The sequence below is a fragment of the Pan paniscus genome, chromosome 20, assembly GCF_029289425.2.
Source record: "Pan paniscus chromosome 20, NHGRI_mPanPan1-v2.0_pri, whole genome shotgun sequence".
NCBI classification, from domain to species: Eukaryota; Metazoa; Chordata; class Mammalia; order Primates; family Hominidae; genus Pan; species Pan paniscus.
The window spans coordinates 40,893,189-40,915,184 of record NC_073269.2 but is presented as its reverse complement, the minus strand read 5'-3'; the positions used below and the strand labels follow the sequence as shown (position 1 = coordinate 40,915,184).

Sequence of the window (21,996 nt, the reverse complement as noted above, 5' to 3'; positions counted from 1 at the left end):
TCTGATAGCGCTGGGGTCGCTATTTATACTCATCCTCCACCTTCGCTATCCCTGGCTGCTGTCTCCTAGGGTCCTCATCTCAGTCTTCCTGCGCAGGGATCTAGGCAGTATGGATGGGACCGACCTCACAGAGGAGACTGCCTACCTCAGATAGCAATAGAGGAGAGTCGGTTTGGGCCCTGGATGACAGATCGTAACTGTCCTGAGTGGCTGGACATCTTAGAGTGAACAGCAGACAGCACCGGCTTCATGTGAGAGTCCTGCCTGGACATTGAGGATGGATCCGAGAGAGAAGCGCAGAGCCTGACGGATCAGACACCACCGTGAGAAGCACTTGTCTAGCTAGGCCAAGGAGAGAGGCGCAGGGAGAGCGAGGTGATCCAGACCAGACAGGGAACCCTGCGGGGCGTGGCGGGGCCGGGGGTGAAGCTTGCAGAGGTAGTTGCCCGTGAAGAGCAGCTTGTGCGCTGTTGGATCCTTGGAGTGGAGTGGGAACTCCGAGGTGAAGCGCACCGTGTTCAGCCCGATGCCGGTGAGCGGCCGTTGGAACGCGTGGCAGAGAAAGCTTGCGCGAGCCCAGGGCGCGAAGAAGTACAACAAAGGGCCAACGGGGAGGTCCAACGGTCCGACCCCAGCCGGACTCGAGCTCACTCGGTTGCAGGCGTTAGGCTCCCAGCGGCTCTCAGCCGTTAAGTGGAGAATGTTCAGGACTGTGGAGGCGCGCTCCGCACCTGGCCTGAAAGCGGGAGATTTGGCAACCAGTGCGCGTGGGTGCGCCGGCCCTTGCCGCTGGGGACTCTGGAGGCAGACCTTGCCCAAAGCCAGAGGCGGGAACTCCCCAGATCCTCCCAGGGTAGGGAGCTGGCTCACAGGGAAGGTGCCTGGGGAGGGGCCGGGCGGTGCTGTCTCCTGACTCCGCCCAGGCAGCCCCGCCGCTGCAGCCGGCCTGGGCTAAGGTGGGGAGAAGACACCAGCACAGGCAGGGAGCAAGAGCCCCCAGCTGCTTCCTTTCAGGCAGCCGCCACAGAGGACCCAGTTTCCCTTCTCTCTTCTCTATGCAGGTAGCATGGGAGGATGCCGCCTCCTCCAGGAAGCTCTCTAGCGCTTTTCCGAGTCCTGGAGCCAGGCGGGACTTCTCTGTGGTCGCCTAGAAGGGTATGAACTTAGGGCATCCCCATCTGGGCTGTGAAGGTTTCTGACTTGGGGACCAGGTGCTCAGACCTTCCTGGATGCTGCTTTCCACAGTAGCTCTACCAGGCAGGCAGGTTCTCTTCATTTTGCAAATTTGGTGAAACAGCATTTGTAAAACTTTAGAAGCTTCCTTGGCTCACACAGGTGGTAGTGGCCCTGTCAGGATTTGACCCAGGCTCTCGGATTCCAGAGTTCCTGAATTTAACCACCTGTACTGTGATGCCTCCTTATCATGTGTGCATCGTGCATTACTATTTTTTATAGCCTGTAGGGTACTGAGCACCATGCACACCTACAGTGATCACAGGCACTGCCTACTGGAAGGTCTTCTTTGGCTGGGTTCCAGTTTCCTCAGACGATGTAGGGCAGGGAGTTCCACTTGTTAGCATATCCCACAGGGCCTTTCTCTTCAAATGGACCCCAGCAGCCAACCACACAGCTGCCTCAGCAAGCGTAGGAGATGGCACATTAGGTGGGTGCAAGATTCACCCAGGCTTAAAATCCTTGTGCCCCAAAGGACCAGGATCTCCTGTAATAATTCCACAGAACAGATTTCAGAGTTTGGCCAAAATGGAAAACTTAGCAATATTAACTTTTCTAATCCATCTCACGGGATATATCTCCATATATTTTAATCTTTTACTTTTTTTTTCTCAGCAATGTTTTATACCAAGGGTCAGCAAATTTCAGCCCATGGGCCAAATGTGGCCTATAGTCTGTTTTATTTTTATTTTTGAGAGGGAGTCTCGCTCTGTCACCCAGGCTGGAGTGCAGTGGCACGATCTTGGCTCACTGCAACCTCCACCCACCCCCGGGTTCAAGCGATTCTCCTGTTTCAGCTTCCTGAGTAGCTGAGATTACAGGCGCCCACCACCATGCCCGGCTAATTTTTGTATAAAGCAGAGACGGGTTTCACCATGTTGGTCAGGCTGGTCTCGAACTCCTCACCTCAAATGATCCGCCTGCTTTGGCCTCCCAAAGTGCTGGGATTATGAGTGTGAGCCACCACGCCCCACTCATAGCCTGTTTTCATAAGGCCGGTTAGCTAAGAATGATGTTAACATCTTTAAAAGGTCTTTAAAAACAACAGAAAATTCCAGAGAATATGTGACAGAGATCATACGTGACCTATAAAACCTATATTATTTACTCCCTGACCCTTTACAGAGAAAGTTTGCAGCTACTCTTTTGTAGTTTTCTGTGTATAGGTCTTACTCGGCTTTTGCTAATTTATCCCTAAGTATGTTATGGGATTTGCAAATGTTATTTTCAAATAGTGCATTGGTAGAACACAGAAAATGCATTAAATATATATGTATATATAGTACTTGTATACACACATACATATATACACACACACCTTATATTATTGGGATCTTGCTAAATTCATTGTTTATTTTTGGTAGATTTTTTTTTTTTTTGCAGATTCCTTTGGGTTTTCTACATGTATTTTCCATGCATCATGTATGAATAAAGTCAGTTTTACTTCTCTTTCCACCTGCATGCCTTTTATTTCTCTTTCTTACCTTCTATGTTTGCAGAGACCAACAATTGTCAGCACAGCAAAACTGGGCATTTCTTTTCTTACTGAGCTTTGCAGCTACCTACACAGTTGTGTGTGGCATCTCCTCCTGGGCGCAAGGACATGAGATGACATCAGGTGGGTGCAGGATCTATCCTGGCTTAAAAGCCTATGCCCCATGGACACCAATATCTCTGGTAATAATTTCATGGACAACTTTCAGGGTCCTGGTTGAAATGGATGACTTACCTTTCTTAAATGTCATCTTAAGTGGATGACTTAACTTTTTCCAGTCCACTATCATGGTATGCATTTTGTGTATATGTGTGTGTGTACATATAAATAGACATTTTTATATATATATATATGCATGTATATATATGCACATACTCACATATATGTGTATATATACATGCACATATATATCTACGTCTATCTATCTGTCTATTGGTATGTAGTAGGATACAGCAAAAATAATTGCTTTTTTATATGGCACCTCAGTAAATTCCTATCTCTTGTAGTTTCTGTGTATATCGGGTAGTGTTTTCTACATATACAATTATGTTTTCTATGCATATTCTTTTTAATCTGTATGATTTTATTTTTCTTACCTTTTACAGTTACTGTGATCTCCAGTAAAATGTTTAATACAAGTGGAGACAATAGATAACCTTTTCCAACTCCTGATCGGGGGGTGGAAAGTGCTCAGTGTGCTATTAACTTAAGGCTTTTATAGATGTGCTTTATCATGTAAAGGCTGTTCCCTCCAATTCTTTCTATACTGAGAAATTTTTTCAAGGAGGTGTTAAATTTTTTCAACCCATGTCACAAATCTGCATATGTACTCCCCTAAACCTAAAATAAAAGTTGGAAAGAAAAATAAAACTATTACTTGAAACCCATGTTGTCATAGAAAAGATGTTTTTATAAATTAAGTAATGATTGCTTGTGAACTATTGTGTCTGGAGTCAAAGGTGTATTAAAATTAATCTCAGAACTCTTGCCATAACTACAAAAACAAATGTGCCAGGCCACAAAAAAATACATGTTAAAAAGTTTTGTGCATCAAAAGACACTATCTAACAGAGTGAAAAGACAACCCAGGCAATTGGAAAAAATACTTGTAAATCATATATTTGAGAAGGGATTGATATCCAGAATTAAAATTTTTTTCAATTACTTTGTCCAAAGCTGAGATAATCATATGACTTTTTGTTTGTTCTCTTAATATGGTGAATTACATTTTAAATTTTGAGTGTTAGACCAACCTTACATATCTGAGACAAACCCTACTTGGTCATGCTAGGTCATTCTTTTCTATTTGGTTGAATTTAATTCCCAGAGATGTTGTGAAAGAATTTTATGTCAGCAGGGCGCGGTGGCTCATGCCTGTAATCCCAGCACTTTGGGAGGCTGAGGCGGGTGGATCACCTGAGGTCAGGAGTTTGAGACCAGCCTGACCAACGTGGTGAAACACTGTCTCTACTAAAAATACAAAAATTAACCGGGCGTGGTGGTGCATGCCTGTAGTTCCAGCTACTCGGGAGGCTGAGACAGGAGAATCGCTTGAACCTCCCAGGCAGAGGTTGCAGTGAGCCAAGATTGTGCCACTGCACTTCAGCCTGGGTGACAGAACGAGAAGAAAAAAAAAAAAAGAATTTTATGTCTATGTTCATGAGGTTTATTAATCTATTGTGTCCCTTTCTTGCTAGGTTTTTATATTAGGGTAATGTCAGTTACACAGAATGAGTTAGGAAAAATTGCTTTCTTTATTCTCTGAAAGAGTATGTTTAATGCTGGTAAAACATCTTTCTTATATGTTTGATAGAATTCACCATTAAAATCATTCGGACCTGCAGTTTTCTTTTTGGAAAGATATTTTTAGTTCCTTTTTGTACTTTTAATAGTCTTTCAGATCTGCATTCATGCCTCATTTTTATTCATTATATTGGTAATTTTTGTTTTGTTTTTACACTTTATTGAGATATAGTTCACATATTCATATAATTTACTCATTCAAAGTGTATAATTCAGTGTTTTGTAGTATATTTATAGATATGTACAACCATTACCAGAGTCCATTTTAGAACCTTTTATCATCTCAAGAAAACCCTCTACTTTTCAGCTACGAGCCTATATCCTTCAACCCTTGGAAGCCACTGATCTGCTTTCTGTTTCTATGGATCCCCTGTTCTGGACATTTCATATAAATGGAACTGTATGATATATGGTCTTTTGTGTCTGGCTTTTTTCACTTGGCATAATGTTTTCAAGATTCATCCATGTTGTAGCATGGGTGTTTTTATGGCTAAATAATATGTGTTTTTATGACCAAATAACATTCTATTATATGGATGTACCGCTTTTGTTTACCCATTAATCACCTGGGCATTTGGATTGTTTCTACCTTTTAGCCATTATGAATAATGCTGCAAACACTCATATACAAGTTTTTGTGTGGGCATGGGTTGCTTTCATTTATCTTGGGTACATGCATTGAAGTAGAATTACTAGGTAATACAGTAACTCTTTTTGATAGTTTGAGAAACTGACAGATTGTTTTCCAAAGTGGCTACACCGTTCAACATTCCCACCAACAGCGTTTGAGGTTCCAGGTTCCAATTTCCCCAGGTTTTTGCCAACACTTTTTGTTATCTGACTTTTTGATTCTAGCCATCCTAGTGGGTATGAAATGGCACATCATTGTGGTTTTGATTTGCATTTCTCTAATGACTAATGTTTCTAACCATCTTTTTGTTTCCAAATTGACCATTTTTATGTCTTCTTTGGAGAAATGTCTATTCGTATCCTTTGCTTATTTTTAAATAGGTTTTTATCTTTTATTATTGAGTTGTAAGAGTTATACATTATGAGTACAAGCCTCTTACCACGTATATGATTTGCAAATATTTTTTCCCATTCTATGGGTTTTACTTTCAATTTCTTGATGCTATCTTTTGAAGCACAAAAGTTATTCATTTTGGTGTAGCAAAACATTTATCTAGTTTATCTTTTGCTTGTTATTTGCTGCCACATCTAAGAAACCATTCCCAAAATCAATGTCATGAAGCTTTTTCTATATGTTTTCTTCTAAGAGTTTTATAGTTTTAACTCTTAATTTATGTAGTCAATTCACCTTGAGTTAATTTTTGTATATGGTGCAAGGCAATGGTCCAACTTTATTCTTTTGCATGTGACTATCCAGTTGCCCCAGCACTATTTGTTGAAAGATTACTTTTCCCCCATTGAATGGTCTTAGCACCTTTGTTAAAAAATCAGTTGACCAAAGATATATGGGTTTTGTACTGGTACTAGGTCCAAAATGGTAGAGTAGAAGCAAGCTGGCTTCACTCTCACCACAGAAACAGAAACTAATATCCAGCACAAAGATAATCACCAGCAATATCCCAGAACTCAAATGAGAGGGTCTCCTGGGCAGAAACCCCTAGTCAGCCTTCCCACCCTGCCAGGGTAGCCCCTTTGGGACCTCCCTCATTCAGGATGGGCAAAGCTCAAAATGTTCACTAGAGCAAAGACACACCTGGGCTTAAGGTGCCACCTAGCACCATAAAGGAGAGAGTGACCTAGTGAAGAAGATACTCAACAGATAAACTGCAAAGAATCTCTAAGCAAACATATCTAAGAAAAACAAAAACAAACCAGACAGAGAAAGCTGGAATAACTAACACATCCTTCAATGCAAAGACATAGATGTAGATCCATAAGAAACAACAGCAGACAGGGAACCATGACCTCCCCAAACGGACAAAGTAAGGAGCCAGTGACCAACCCTAGCAAGATGACAATAGGCAAGCTCTATGATCAGGAATTCAAAACAGCAATTTTAAGGCAACACAGTGATTTCCAAGATAATACCGAAAAGCAATTCAGAAATTTATCAGAGAAATGTAACAAAATGATTGAAATAATTAAAAAAATCAAACAAGATTTATGGGTTTATTTCATGCAATTGTAGACAATTCTATTTTATTGATCTATATGTCTATCCTTGTGCCAATACCACACAGTCTTGATTACTATTGCATTGCAATAACTCTTGTTTTCTTTTGTTTTGTTTTTGTTGTTTTTGAGACAGGGTCTTGCTGTGTCATCCAGGCTGGAGTGCAGTGATATGAGCATGGCTCACTGCAGCCTCGACCTCCCAGCTTCAAGCAATGCTCCCACCTTGGCCTCCCAAAGTGCTGGGATTACAGGCATGAGCCACCATGCCTGGCCATTGCCATTGCAGTAAGTTTTGAAATCAGTAAGTGTGAGTTCTCCTACTTTGTTTTTTCTTTCTTTCTTTCTTTTCTTTCTTTCTTTCTTTTCTTTCTTTCTTTTCTTTCTCTTTCTTTCTTTCCTTCCCCTTCCTTCCTTCCTTCCTTCTTTCTTTCTTTCTTGCTTTTTTTCTTCTTCTTTTTTATTTTTTATTTTTATTTGAGATGGAGTCTCACTCTGTCACCAGGCTGGAGTGCAGTGGCATGATCTTGGCTCACTGCAACCTCCGACTCCCTGGTTCAGGCAATTCTCCTGCCTCAGTCTCTCGAGTAGCTGGGATTATAGGCATGTGCCACCACGCCTGCCTAATTTTTATATTTTTAATAGAGACGGGGTTTCACCATGTTAGCCAGGATGGTCTCGATCTCTTGATCTTGTGATCCGCCCGCCTTGGCCTCCCAAAGTGCTGGGATTACAGGCATGAGCCACCATACCTGGCCTAGTTTTTGTATTTTTAGTAGAGACGGGATTTCACCATGTTGGTCAGGCTGGTCTCGAACTCCTTACCTCAGGTGATCTGCCCGCCTTGGCCTCCCAAAGTGCTAGAATCACAGGCGTGAGCCACTGCGCCCGGCTGTTTTTCTTTTTCAAAATGTTTGGCTACTTAGGATTCCTTGCAATTCCATATGAATTTTACAATCACCTTATCACTTTCTACAAAGTGGTCAGCTGGGATTCTGCTAGAGACTGCTTTGAATCTGTAGATCAGTTTGGGGAATATTGTCATCTTAAACAATATCAAGCCTTCTTATTCGTGAATGTGCATTCTTTTTCCTATTCTGTAGATATTTTTGACTCTCTTTAAACAATGTTTTGTAGTTTTCAGAGTATATGTTGAAAATGTTTTTGTTAAATTTATTCGTAAATGTTTTACTCTTTATGATGTTACTGTAAATGAAATTGTTTACTTAATTTTAGTTTTGGATGATTCATTGCAAGTGTATAGAAATACAATTGATTTTTGTATATTAATTTATATCTTATAATACTGCTGAACTAGTTTATTAGTTCTAATAGATTTTTCATTGGATTCTTTTGGACATTCCCCACAAAATAACTCTAATCTGCAAATTTCCCTAGCTAAAGACTCAAGTACAATAATAAATAAAAGTGATGAGAGTAGACATTATAATCTTGTTTTTTTGTTTTGTTTTGTTTGTTTGTTTTTTTGAGACAGAGTCTCACTTTGTCACCCAGGCTGGAATGCAGTGGCACGATTACGGCTTACCACAGCCTTGACCTCCTGGGTTCAGGTGATCCTCCCACCTCAGCCTCCCAAGTAGTTGGGACTACAGGTGCCCACCACCATGCCTGGCTAATTTTTTTGTAATTTTTGTAGAGACAGGGTTTCGCCATGTTACCTAGGCTGGTCTTGAACTCCTGGGCTCAAGCGATCTGCCTGCCTCAACCTCCCAAAGTGGTAGGATTACAGACATGAGCCACTATGCCCAGCCTATAATCTTGTTTGTAAACTTAGAGGGAAAGCATCCAACTTTAATCATTATGATGTTTGCCGTGGGTTTTTTGTACTTGCTCTTATCAGGTTGAGGAAGTTCATTTTTATACTACTTTGTTGAGTTTTTAAAAAATTATTATTATGGCCAGGCATGGTGGCTCACACCTGCAATCCTAGCATTTTGGAAGGCCAAGGCCAGCAGATTGCTTGAGTTCAGCAGTTTGAGAACAGCCTGGGCAACATGGCAAAACTCCACCTCTATATTAAAAAATAAAAATAATTTAAAAAATTATTATTATGAAAAGATGTTGAATTTTGTCATATGTTTCTTCTGCATGTGTTGAAATGACCATATGATTTGTTTTTTGTTCTACTGATATTATGTATTACAATAGTTTATTTTTGGATGTTAAACCAACCTTGCATTGCTAGCATACATTCTTTTTATATATTGCTGGGTTTTGTTTACTAGTATTCTGCTGAGAGTTTTGCATCCATATTCATAAGAATCATATTGGCCTGTACTTTACTCTTCTTATGATGTCTTTGTCTTGTTTTGGTATCAAGGTAATACTGGCTTCATAAAATGAGTTAACTGTCTGTAAAATGAACAGTTCACAAAGAATTGGTATTAATTCTTTGTTAAATGTTTAGCAAAATTCAGCAGTAGAGCCATCTGGACCTGGAATTTTTTTTTTTTTTCAGATGGAGTCTTGCTCTGTTGCCCAGGCCGGAGTGCAGTGCAGTGGAGTGATCTTGGATCACTGCAGTCTCCGCATCCTGGGTTCAAGCAATTCTCCTGCCTCAGCCTCCTGAGTAGCTGGGACTACAGGCATGCACCACCACACCTGGCTAATTTTTTTGTTTTTGGATTTTTAGTAGAGATGGGTTTCACCATGCTGGCCAGGTTGGTCTTGAACTCCTGACCTCAAGTGATCTGGGTGGCTTGGCCTCCCACAGTGCTGGGATTACAGGGGTGAGCCACTCCTCCTGGCCTGGACCTGGAATTTTTTGTGGGTGGTTTTTTGATTATGAATTAATTACTCCTCACTTGTTGTATGCCTATTAGATTATCCTATTTCTTCTCAAGTTAGCTTTCATAGTTTCTGTGATTCTAGGGATTTGTTCATTTCACCTAAATTATATTATTTCTAGGTATAAAATTGTTCATAGTATTCCTTTATAGTTCTTTTAATTTCTATAATGTTAATAGTAATGTTTCCTCTTTCATTTCTGATTTTGGTAATTTGAATCTTTTCTCCTTTTATCTTGGTCAGTATAGCTAAATGTTTGCCAATTTTTTATCGAATGGACTGATATTTTATTATTGAGTTGTAGCAGTCCTTTGTTAGACACATATTTTGCAAATATTTTTTCTTGTTATAGTTTACCTTTTCATTTTTTGAATTCTGCCTTTTTTGAACAGTATTTTTTTTTTTTTTTTTTTTGAGATGGAGTCTCACTCTGTCGCCCAGGCTAGGGTGCAGTGGCACGATCTCCACTCACTGCAACCTCCCCCTCCTAGGTTCAAGCGATTCTCCTGCCTCAGCCTCCTGAGTAGCTGGGACTACAGGCACACACCACCATGCCCAGCTAATTTTTTTGTACTTTTAGTAGAGACAGGATTTCACCATGTTGGCCAGGATGGTCTCGATCTTTTGACCTCGTGATCTGCCCGCCTCGGCCTCCCAAAGTGCTGGGATTACAGGGGTGAGCCGTGCCCAGCCTGTTTTGTTTTGAGACAGAGTCTTGCCCTGTCTCCCAGGCTGGAGTGCAATGGCACAATCTCGGCTCACTGCAACCTCTGCCTCCTCCCGGGTTCAAACGATTCTCCTGCCTCAGCCTCCCGAGTAGCTGGGATTACAGGCGCCTGCCACCACACCCAGCTAATTTTTGTATTTTTAGTAGAGACAGTTTCACCATGTTGGCCAGGATGGTCTCAAACTCCTGACCCCATGGTCTGCCCACCTCGGCCTTCCAAAGTGCTGGAATTACAGGCATGAGCTACCACGCCCAGGCTGAGTTCTCAGGTTTCTTATGGATTCTTTAGAATTCTCTATATGTACGATCATGTCATCTGCAAACATGGACAATTTTACATCTTTCTTTCTAATTTGGATGCCTTTTATTTATTTCACTTCCTTAATTGCTCTGGCCAGGACTTCCAGTAGTAAGTTAAGTAGAAGTAGTAAGAGCAGGAATCCTTGCCTTGTTCTTAATTTTAGAGGAAAAGCTTTCAGTTTTTCACTGTTGACTGTATGTTAGCTATGGCCTTTTCCTATTGGCCTTTACTGTGTTGAGATACATTCCATGTAACCTAATTTGTTGAGATATTTTTCCTTATGAACGGGTGTCAAATTTCATCAAATGCCTTTTCTGCATATTCCAATTTCCAAAAGCTGAGTTGTGCTGCCATTGGGTTTCAGAGCCACATAAAATGATTTTTATCCTTCATTATGTTAATGCAGTAAATCACATTAATTGATTTTCATATATTGATCCCTCCTTGCATCTCAGGGATAAATCCCACTTGATTATGGTGTCTGATTATTTTAATGTGCTGTTAAATTCAATTTGCTAATACTTTGCTAAGGATTTTCGCATCTATGTTCATCAGGGATATTGGCCAATAGTTTCTTCTTGTGCTGTCTTTGGCATTGGTGTCAGGGTAATGCTGGCCTCATAAAATGAGTTTGGAAGTGTACTCTCCTCTTCAGTGTTCAATTTCCACATATTTGTGAATTTTCCAGTTTTCCTTCTGGTGTTGACTTCTAGTTTCATTCCACTTAGCTCAGAAAAGATACTTGATATGATCTTCTTAAATTTGTTATTTGATCTTTTTCCTTAGCTTCAGCTGGCTCTCCTAAACTGTGAATTATCTTAGAAAAGACTGTATTTTCCAGGAATTAAGTCTACTGGAGACATGGCAGGACTCTATAGCCAGGCAGATCTAGATAAAATTATAATTGATCTATACCCGAGAATATTTTATGTGGGCTTGAGAATAATGTGCATTCTGTTGCTATTGGGTGAGATGTTCTGTATATGCCTGTTAGGCCTATTTGGTCTTCAGTGTTGTTTAAGTCTTGATTTTACTAATTGATCTTCTGTCTGCATGTTCTATCCATACAGAAAGTTAGGAATTGAAGTCTCCTATTATTATTATAAAGTGTCTATTTCTCCTTTTATTCCTGCCAATGTTTGCTTTATATATTTAGGTGTTCTTATGTTTGGTTCATATATATTTATAATTGTTATATTTTCCTGATGAATTAACCCATGTATCATTATATAATGTCCTTCTCTGTCTCTTACGGTAGTTTTTGACTTAAAGTCTATTTTGTCTAATATAAGTGTAGCCACCTGACTCACTTCTGGTTACTATTTGCATGGAATATCTTTTTCCATTCATTCACTTTCAAACAATGTATGTCCTTAAATCTAAAGTGAGTTTCCTGTAAACAGAATATAGTTGGGTAATTCTTTTTATCCATCCAGCTACTCTGTGTCTTTTGATTGAGAAATTTAATCTATTTATATTTAAAGTAATTATTGATAGGGAAGGATTTACTATTTTTTTTGTTCATTGCTGTTAGTCTAGTTCTGTTAGTTTCTGAAGAAATGATATTCTTAGTTTTGTGTTCCTATTACTCCCATATCCCTACTAGTAACCCCTCCGATTTTACTTTTGATATATTCACCCATCACTCCTACTATATTGTAAATTCCTTTGAGGCAATAGATGCCTTTCAGCTATATGTCACTAGGTTCAAGCACAATGTCTAGTGTAGAATCAACTCTGAATAAGTATTTAGTAAAATAATATGTCTAAGCTAAGGGAAATGCTTACATTTTTCTTTTTCCCCCAGCTTCAGCTGGTTCTCCTGAACCTTGAATTATCTTAGGAAAGATTGTATTTTCAGGAATTAAGTCTATTGGAGACACAGCAGGACTCCACAGCCAGCTAGATTTGGATAAAATGGTAAGGACTGTAATTTGCTATTTTAGGGTTTTATACTACAGCCAGACCAATTACTTTTCCAAATAGACCTTATCTAGGTATTTTCTTGAAAAAATGATCTTTTCTGAATTTTCATGGAGCATGAAAACACTTCTATATAATATGTGACATCCTAGTCTTAAAATTTCCAATAATCACAAAGGAGCCATGAGCTTTTTCTTCCTTTTTTTCTTCTAGACATAAGGGCCTCTATACCATACCCATCCTCTCTGGTCGAGGTGTGAATATGTGGGGATGATTTTCTTAAGTCTAAATGAAAGAGAAAGACACAAATGAGACATTTAATTATTTTCAACCAAATTTGTTAATTTTGTTTCCCTAACACACATCGGGGGTGGTCTGGCCTACGACCAAATCAGAGTGATGGAAGAGGAGCACAGAGGGAAAAGGCAAGGGAGGGTCACCCATCCCTTCCTCCTTTGAGCTTCCCTTCCTCATGGCTGCTATCCTTTACATCAAAACACAGAGATGTCAGATGTCAGCCTGTGCAGTTGTAAAATGTGGCTATGCCACCTCCTATTTGCTGAGCCATAGAACTTTGAAAAGTTACATCTGCCTCAACACAGCACCACTTATAGAAAGAAGTCAATTCTTCTTCCACCATTGACTAAAATAGAAAAGACATGTGAGCAGAGAGGATCAATGAACAAAAGGAAGGCATTCTCTCTCTCTCTCTCTCTCTATATATATATATATACACACACGCGATGTATATATGTATATATATACACATACATATACATTATATGTGTGTGTATATATGTATATACACATATAACGTATATGTGTGTGTATATATGTATATACACATATAACGTATATGTGTGTGTATATATATATGTGTGTGTGTGTTTATCAGTCTAGGAAAGAAAGAAAAGGGCCCATTGAGGCAAATGGGCTGGACCAAAGGAGGCAGCTACAGGCAGCAAGGGGTCCTGCCAGTGTAAGACGGCAGGAAAACTGGCCCATAGCTTGGTTCTACCAGACTGAGAAGTTGAAACTGGGTATGGTGTGGTGGATACTTACTGATCTTTTTCTTCTTTCCACAGTAGACCGCCTCAAGGCCAGTGTGTTGACTTCTGACCAGTCTCATCTGAACCCACACCCTTTAACATATATACAAAACACCCTGAAGGGTTGGGCTGCCAGCTTTCTTTAGGATGATAGAGGGCAGGTTAAGTTTGTTTGACATAACTAGAAGAGGTGGAGACTCTTCCTAATGGAGCAAGGTCCATTTATGGCGAATTGTGGTCCCCCACCACTATCAGCTACTTCTGGATAGCTTTTGCTTAAAGTTGATGAGATATTGTTTCTTTCACTAGAAGAAAATGAATGAGTTGGTGATCCCAAACTTTGGTCTCCAAAGGAAGCCTGGGCAGGTGACAAAGGTGTCCTAAGCGAGACTGCTGCTTCCATGCTCATGCTGGAGGTACATTTGCCCTGAAAGATGGAGCAAAAGTGCTGAAGCTTAGCACAGAGGATTAATGAATAAGAACAAGGCTATGTTATATCATATTTGTATAGCAATCTGGAAAAGAAAGAACGGGGCTTGTTAAGGCAAATGGGCAAGACAAAACGGGATATCTATAGGCAGCAAGGGTTCCTGCCAGTCTAAGACTAATGGAAAACTGGCCCATAGCCAGGTATTTTCTCAATGGTGTTCACTACACCAAGTCAGAGGGCTACTTTGTCTAGATAGAGCCCAGGTATTGTGAGTGAGTGCAGGAATAGAAGTGTCTCCTTAAAGGTGTATGTATGGTGTTCTCCTGGGAGACTGTAACAGATGTGCCCTGGGCAAGACCACGCCAGCAGCTGCGAATGATGCTGAGCATACAAATACCCTGGAGCCCAGGAATGGGGCTGCCTCCGCCCAGTGTATCACCTGTGCTCCAGACTGTGTACCCCAGGTCCTCTGCCAGTAGCATCTCCAATCACAGGTGAAATGCCAGCCCTTCAAACAGCACAGGTGGGCCCTAGGTGTCTGATGGAAGGAATGAACAGATATATCACGTGGCATGCATTTCTTCTCAGTGGTGCAGGTATCTCCAGCAGGTTTGCTCTGGCCAGGTGGGCCCCAGTACTTAGACCATATGCAGGAAGAGAAGACTCTCTAAAAATAGGTATGATGTTGGCCCCTTCCATTGCAACACATGTGCCCTGGACAGGTGGGATTCAGGTGTTCTGGCTATAGGTAGGAACATAAAGGCATCCGAGCATAGATGCAGTGCTGGTCCCTTAGACTGCAACAGGTGTACTTTAGTTAGGTGTGCCCCAGGTGGCTTGACTGGGGCAGGAAGAGAAGGATCTCAGCACAGGTATGGTGCTGGTCCCTTCCACTGGAACACAAGTGCTCTGGCCAAACAGGTCCCAGGTGATCTGAACAAAAGGGGGAACAGCTGTGTCTTCTGAAACACTCCTTCTCAGTGATCACAAATCTTCCAGTAGTAGTAGGCGTGTTTTGGCTGGGCTGGCACCAGGTGCTCTAACTACAGGTGGGAAGGAAAGTGTTTCCCAGGGCAGATTTGATTTGCTCTCAGCAGTGCCGGCTTCTCCAATTGCAGCAGGGGTGCATCAGGGCTGACAGGACCCTGGTGCTCAGGTCTAAGCCTCCCCCATCATGAGCTGTGGTACTGGCTGTCCCCCAGCCATTTTGCTCCAAAGCTAAGCGATCTAGATGTGGTGGTAGACTCTGCGTGGTAGACCCAATGACCCCAAAGCTTTTGCTATCCATAAGGGCTTCAGATCCCACAAATACAAATTGGCTTGGATTGGCATCAGCAAGAAATGAGCAACAGTCCTCAGTGTTGTGCTTTCTGGTAGCATTTCATGGCAAGAGTAAGAGTGGCCACACCAATGGGTAAAACACCCGAGGCACCACCATGGGCTGGCTGAATGCTGACATTGATGCCAAAGTGGACACGGGAGTGTTTAGTTCCCAAAAGCCAACTGAGTTGTGCTGCCATTGGGTTCTAGGGCTGCAGTAGAGGTTAAGTGTGAAGGGTTTTCAGGGGCTGGCAGGTTTCTCAAAGGGAAACAGCTGTTAACATTGCAGGGAGAGACAGGATGATAACAGATGGGGACATGGGCATGGTACCCATGTTGATTTCCTTAGAGGCAAAGTCAGGCGGAGACGCCAAGTCTGAAGACGGGTTGTATACTGGAGTGGAGGTGACTGCAGAATCAGTGGTAGGTGGGCCAGAAAAGACAGGGCATTGGGGGGAGTGGTTCTCTGGCAAGGCCCTGAAACAGGACCCCCAGATTTCAGCTGGTAAGTGTTTCCTGAATCAAAAGCAAGCTTAGAAGTTCAAGTAGGGCTGCTGACCATAAAAGCAGGTGGGCTGGTGGGGATGATGGCCTTTGCAGGGGATATCTGCTCCACACTGGGATGGGCCTGGTCCAATGGGAGGAAGCTCACCCCAGATCTTGAGGGAGACCTGAAGAAGAAAGCTTGGAAGGAAGAGTACTATCCACATCAATTATAACACAGTCCAGGCAGGCTGGGAAGTCCAGTCTGCAGACAGGCTGCCTGGCATGCTAGAAGTGACTGCAGAAGCAGTGATGGGTTGGCTGGTAAAGACAGGGGTACTGGTGCAAGCAACTTGAGGAGGGGTCTGTAAGAAAAGGGGAGGAGAATCCACCTGCACAGGTGTATATGACTCCATTCTGCAGAAGGTAAGCTTTAAGGAGAGGGAGAAAGTTCTAGGACGTGTGGGTTAGGCAGAAGTAGAGGATCCCGCAAGTATGACTGAGGAACTGGAATGCAGAGGGCCCCTGTTCTCATTATTAAGTGGAATAGCAAATATAGGTTGGAATCCAAAGTGAGAAATAGCAGGAAGAGCAAAAGGAGAGTCAGGAACTGTGCATCTCATTTCATGATCAGTATCTGATGTGTGTGTAGGTACAGGGGCAGAGAGTATGAGTGGCCTAACAGGCCAGCCAAGTCAGTGACTGCTAATTTGGTAGTTTCTGGAATCTGCAAGGAAAAGGTGACCAATGGCAAAGGATCTGTGGCCTCCACAGCAGGTAGGGAGAACAGGCAGTCTGAGCTGCTATGCTGTCTGAAGGGGCCTGAGAATTATTCTCCCACCCTGAGGTTCCCTTCGTGTTCAGGGTTCTCCAAGCTAAGGTCTTCTGCTGTAACTATGCAGGGAAGGTAGGAGATGGGGGCAGCTCTCCTCACTCTCACAACAGTGGCAATGGGGGCAGCAATGGCAGCAGCAGGGGCATTGACAATTTCTGTTTACAGAGCCTACAACTGGCAGATGTGAGTGGAGAATTTCTCATTGACAGAGTATCTGAAAGCTTTCCTCTGTGAGTTGTTGTCTTTGACTTCAATGTGGCTGGAGAGCTGAGTTGATAATGGCCTTCATCAAGCTCTTCCTTTCTCTGGCAGCAGGAAGGAGAATGTGGCTGGCCATACAGCGCTGCTGCACCTCCTTCACTGCCATGAAGAGGCAGGAAGCCTCTAGCAGGCAGGACTATCTGGGCTGGTGATGGCATGATCTTTTGTGAATGAACTCATAGAAGACATCTGTAAAATCTAACCTCAGCTGTCTTCTGAGTGATTGGAATAGAGGCTTATCTTCAGGGGTTCAGGACTGCTCCCAAATATGTGATGCTTCTGCTGGTTGCTAGGGACCTAGATGCTGATGGTACTCTCCCACTGCTATAGGGGCCCCTTTTCTCTAACTGTGTCTTCTCCCACACTGAGGATCTTCCTCCTTCAGTATCCATTTCCTTCATGCCCCTGGTATCTTCTTCTTGGTCTCCTTTAAGCAAGGATCTGGGGGGAGGTGTGAGTGGCTGTCCCAGGTCTTAGAGGTGACGAGGGAGGAGAGTCCATTTGTGCCTTGGAGGAGGGATCTTTGTCATTCTGGAGTGGCCACTTTGTGGTACAAGCAGACAGCAATGTCATTTTCAGAGAGTCCCCTTAGGATCGCCAGAGAGGAACACTGAGGTTTCCTGATGGGATACTGTCCTTTAGGGGTATATGACACCAGGATCCTGGTAGAACTACCAGGGAAAAAGCCAAAGTGGAGTGATCCCAGCCAGAAGGGGGAGCACGCTGGGTCAGGTTGAACGAGTGCATGATAGCATGGCCAGGCATGCGAGCAGGATGGGGGCAAACCTTGCTAAGCAAGTTGCCTGTGAAGGGCAGTTTGTGCGCTGCCGGGTCCTTGGAGGATATGACATTTGGAGAGGTCTCCTCACTACCTGCTACCTCCATGGCAAACCAGGTACTGTTCAGCTTGATGCATGTGACACATGGGACATGCGACAGAGAAAAAGTGCCCCAGCTAAGGGCATATTGCCAGCAAAATGCATGAGGAAAAGCACCGAAGGGCAAGAGGTCCAGAGGCTGAACCCCAGCAGGACTCTCTAGTACTTCTTGGCATTCCTATCCTGGGTTGCAGGTGTTTGGCACCAGACAGTCTCGGTGGCAAGGTGGGACTCTCCAAGACTGAACTCCAGGAGCCTACATAACTGTCACTTCCATGTCTGCAGGCACCTCAGTGCCACAGGGCGAATTTACCTCAGCCTGTTCCTTTCAGACAACTGCTGTAGATGACACCAGTTCACCCTCACCACCTATCCCCACTCCTCCAGGCTCGTAGGTCAAGGCTCCAACACCAGCTCCTCCAGGGGCCTCCCTAGCTCTTCTTCAGTTCCAGGAGCTGGGTGCACCTTTTCTGTGGCCACCCGGGACAGGCGAGTATCCCAAGCATCTCCAGGGGGCTGCTAGGCTTTCTGAGGTGGCAACAAGGATACCACAACACATTCTTTCCTGGCAGGCAGTTTATCTTCACTTATTTTTACAAATTTAGTAAGACAGCATTTAAGCCATAAAACCTTCCTTGTGTCACATGTGTACTAGTGGCCCACATTCCACACTGGGTGGAATTTGAACCCTGATTGTCTGATTCCAGAGCTCATACATTTAACCACCAGACTATGGTGGCTTCCCATCATGTAGACATCACATATTACCAGTTTTGACAGTCTGTAGGGTACTTAGTACAATTACACCTCCATAATGAACACAGGCACTGCCTATGGCTTTTCTCCTTTATTCTCTTAATATGGTGGATTACATTTATTTTTTAAATGTTAAACCAACCTTGCATTCTGGGAAAAACCCCAACCAAAAGTGGTCATGTTAGATCATACATATTTATAATTGTTATATCTTCTTGATAAGCTGACCCTTTTATCAGTATATAATGTCTCTCCTTTTAATAGTATTTTTTTTTTTCTTGAGACAGAGTCTCACTCTGTCACCAGGCCGGAGTACAACGGCGTGATCTCGGTTCACTGCAACCTCTGACTCCCTGGTTCAAGTGATTCTCCTGCCTCAGCCTCCCGAGTAGCTGGGATTACAGGCACATACCACCACGCCCAGCTAATTTTTGTATTTTTGGTGGAAACAGGGTTTCACCGTGTTGGCCAAGATGGTCTCGAACTCCTGACCTCATGATCCACTCGCCTCGGCCTCCCAAAGTGCTAGGATTACAGGCATGAGCCACCACGCCTGGCCCTTTTAATAGTTTTTAACTTTAAGTCCAATATTAGTGTAGCCACTTTAGCTCTTGTTTGATCATTATTTTTATTGGATAATATTTCCCATCCTTTCACTTTCAACCTATATGTGTCTTTGGATCTAAACAAGTCTTGTTTAGACAGCATATCATTGGGTCTTGGTTTTCATATATTATGCCAATATCCACATGTTTATTGGAGAGTTTAATTCATTTACATTTTAAGTAATTACTGATAAGGTAGAACTTCAACCATTTTATTTGTTTTCTGTATATCTTATGCCTTTTTTATTCTTTTCCTCCATTACTGCCTTTTTTGTGTTTAACTGATATTTCATAATAAATGTTTTTGATTCCCTCTTTATGACCTTATGTATATTTTTAAAGATACTTCCTTGTGGTTTCCATGGGAATTATATTTAACATCCTATAACAATGTAGTTTGAAATTATTGCAAGTTAACTTAAGTGGCATATAAAGTATCTAATCCTATACAGCTCCTCCCCCTTTATCTTGTCACAGATTACCTCCTTATATATTGTGTGTCCAGTAATATACACTTATAATTTTTATGTACTCATCTCTTAAATTATGTAAGAAAAAGTGAATTTACAAGCCAAACGCACAGCAACACTGGCTCCTATATTTGCTTGTGTAGTTATCATTACCAGACATCTTTGTTTCTTCCTATGGCCTCGTGTTACTGTCTAATGCTCTTTCTCTTCAATTTGAAAGGCCCACTTTAGAGTCTCCTGTAGGGAACAAACTCCTTCAGATTTTGTTTACCTGGGAATATCTTAATTTCTGCCTCATTTTTGAAGGACTGTTTTGCCAGATATAGAATTCTTGGTTGACAGTTCATCTTTTTCTTTTAGCAACCTAATACCTCTGGCTTTTGTGGTTTCCAATGAGAAACTGGTTGTTGGGTGGGCATGGTGGCCCATGCCTGTAATCCCAGCACTTTGAGAGGCAAAGGCAGGAGGATTGCTTGAGCTCAGGAGTTCAAGACCAGCCTGGGCAGCATACTGAAACTCATCTCTGCAGAAATAATAATAATAATTTAAAAATTAGCCAGGCATGGTGGCATGCACCTGTAGTCCCAACTACTCAGGAGGCTGAGGTTGGAGGATTGCTTGAGCCCAGGAGGTCGAGGATACAGTGAGTCATGATCATGCCACTGCACTCCAGCCTGGGCAAAAGTGAGATCGAGTATCCTTTGTACATGATAAGTTGCTTCCCTCTTGTTGCTTTTAAGAGAATTTGTGCTTGTCTTTCAACAGTTTGATTGTAATGTATTTCAATGTGTATCTCTTTCAGTTTATTCTATGTGGAGTTTGTTGATTGGTATGTCCCCACCCAAATCTCTTCTTGAATTGTAATTCCTGTTATCCCCATGTGTCATGGGAGGAACCCAGTGGGAGGTAATTGAGTTATGGGGGCGGTTACCCCTATGCTGCTGTTCTTAAAATAGTGAGCAAGTTTTCACCAGATCTGATGGTTTTATAAGGGACTTTTTCCCCTTTGCTTGACACTTCTCTCTCCTGCTGCCTTGTGAATAAGTATGTGTTTGCTTCCCCTTCCGCCATGATTGTAAGTTTCCTGAGGCCTTCCCAGCCATGCAGAACTGTGAGTCAATTAAACCTCCATCCTTTATAAATTACTCAGTGTTGGGTATTTCTTCATAGCAGCGTTAGAATGGACTAACACATTGATCGTAGATTCATGTATTTCATCAAATTTGGGAAGCTTTCAGGCATTCTTTCTTCAAATGTTATTTCTTCCTCTTTTTCTCTCTTGCTTCTGGGAATCCCTTATTGCATATGTTAACGTGCCTAATGGTGTCCTGCAGGTCTTATGTTTTTTTTCACTTCATTTTTTTTTCCTGCTCCTCAGACTAGATACTTTTCATTGTTCTGTGTTCATGTTCACTGAATTTGTCTTCTGCCTGCTCAAATCTACTGTTGAACCCCAATAGTGAGTTTTTCACTGTAATTATTGTACTTGTCAGCTTCAGAATTTTTTGCTTCCTTTTTGTAATTTCTATCTCTTTATTGATATTCACAACTTACACAAACATCATTTTTCTGATTTCCTTAATTCTTTGTCCATGTTTTTCTTTCACTCTTTGACCATATTTAAAATGGTTGTTTCAAAGTCTTTGTCTCGTAAGTCCAATATCTGAGCTTCCTGAGGAATAGTTTCTGTCAATTTATTTTTTCCCTTTGAATGGGCCATTTGAAAGTGACAGTATGATAATTCTGGAAATCATATTTTCACCTTACCCAGGGTTTATTGATTTATTTTAATTATTGGAAGCTATAGTAGTTCAATTGTTTACTGACTTTCTGCAACTACTTTTGCATAGACTGTTTTTCTTGTTATGTGTCACAACTGATGTCTCTCTTCCTTAGCTTGTGTTCAGCTACTGTTTTGACCGAGTATTCCTTGAATGCCAGGGGCAAAAAAGAGAGAAAGATAAAGTGTATTAGGATTCTCCAGGGAGACAGAATAAATAGGATATATTGATAGAGATACAGACATATGAGAGGGGACTTATTAGGGGGATTGGCTCATGTAATTATAGAAGCTGAGAAGTCCTGAGACAGGACATCTGCAAGCTGGAGACCCGAGGATGCTTGTAGCATGGCCCAGTCCAAGTCTAAACATCTCAGAACCAGGGAAGCTGATGGTGTAACTCTCAGTTTGAGGCCAAAGACCTGAGAACCCAGGAATCACTGGTGTAAGTCCCGGAGTCCAAAGGCTGGGGAGCCTAGAGTTGTTGTCCAGGGACAGCAGAGGAAGAGTGTATCCCAGTTCGCACAGATAGATTGACACATTCACCTTTTCTCTGGTTTTGTTCTCTCTAGACCCCAAGCAAATTGGATGGTGCCCACCCACATTGAGGATGAATCTTCCCCACCTAGTCCATTCAGACTCACATGGTAATCTCCTGTGGAAACACCCTCACAGACACACCCAAAATAATGCTTTA

At 42.2% G+C, this 21,996-nt stretch overlaps 1 long non-coding RNA gene across 2 annotated transcripts in view; it reads left to right on the top strand.

Moving 5' to 3' along the window:
* LOC103785654 (uncharacterized) overlaps positions 1-21,420 on the top strand; it is a 41,118-nt gene extending 19,698 nt beyond the window's left edge. The window contains exons 2-7 of one of the 2 annotated variants that reach the window (XR_611350.4): positions 70-853; positions 1,062-1,155; positions 2,733-2,851; positions 6,810-6,961; positions 12,317-12,429; positions 13,518-21,420. This is a non-coding gene — a long non-coding RNA (uncharacterized LOC103785654). Of the gene's footprint in view, positions 1-69; positions 854-1,061; positions 1,156-2,732; positions 2,852-6,809; positions 12,240-12,316; positions 12,430-13,517 lie in introns of those variants that run through there. The other variant, XR_010110875.1, reaches the window with a different exon arrangement.
* The last annotated feature ends 576 nt before the right edge of the window (positions 21,421-21,996 follow it).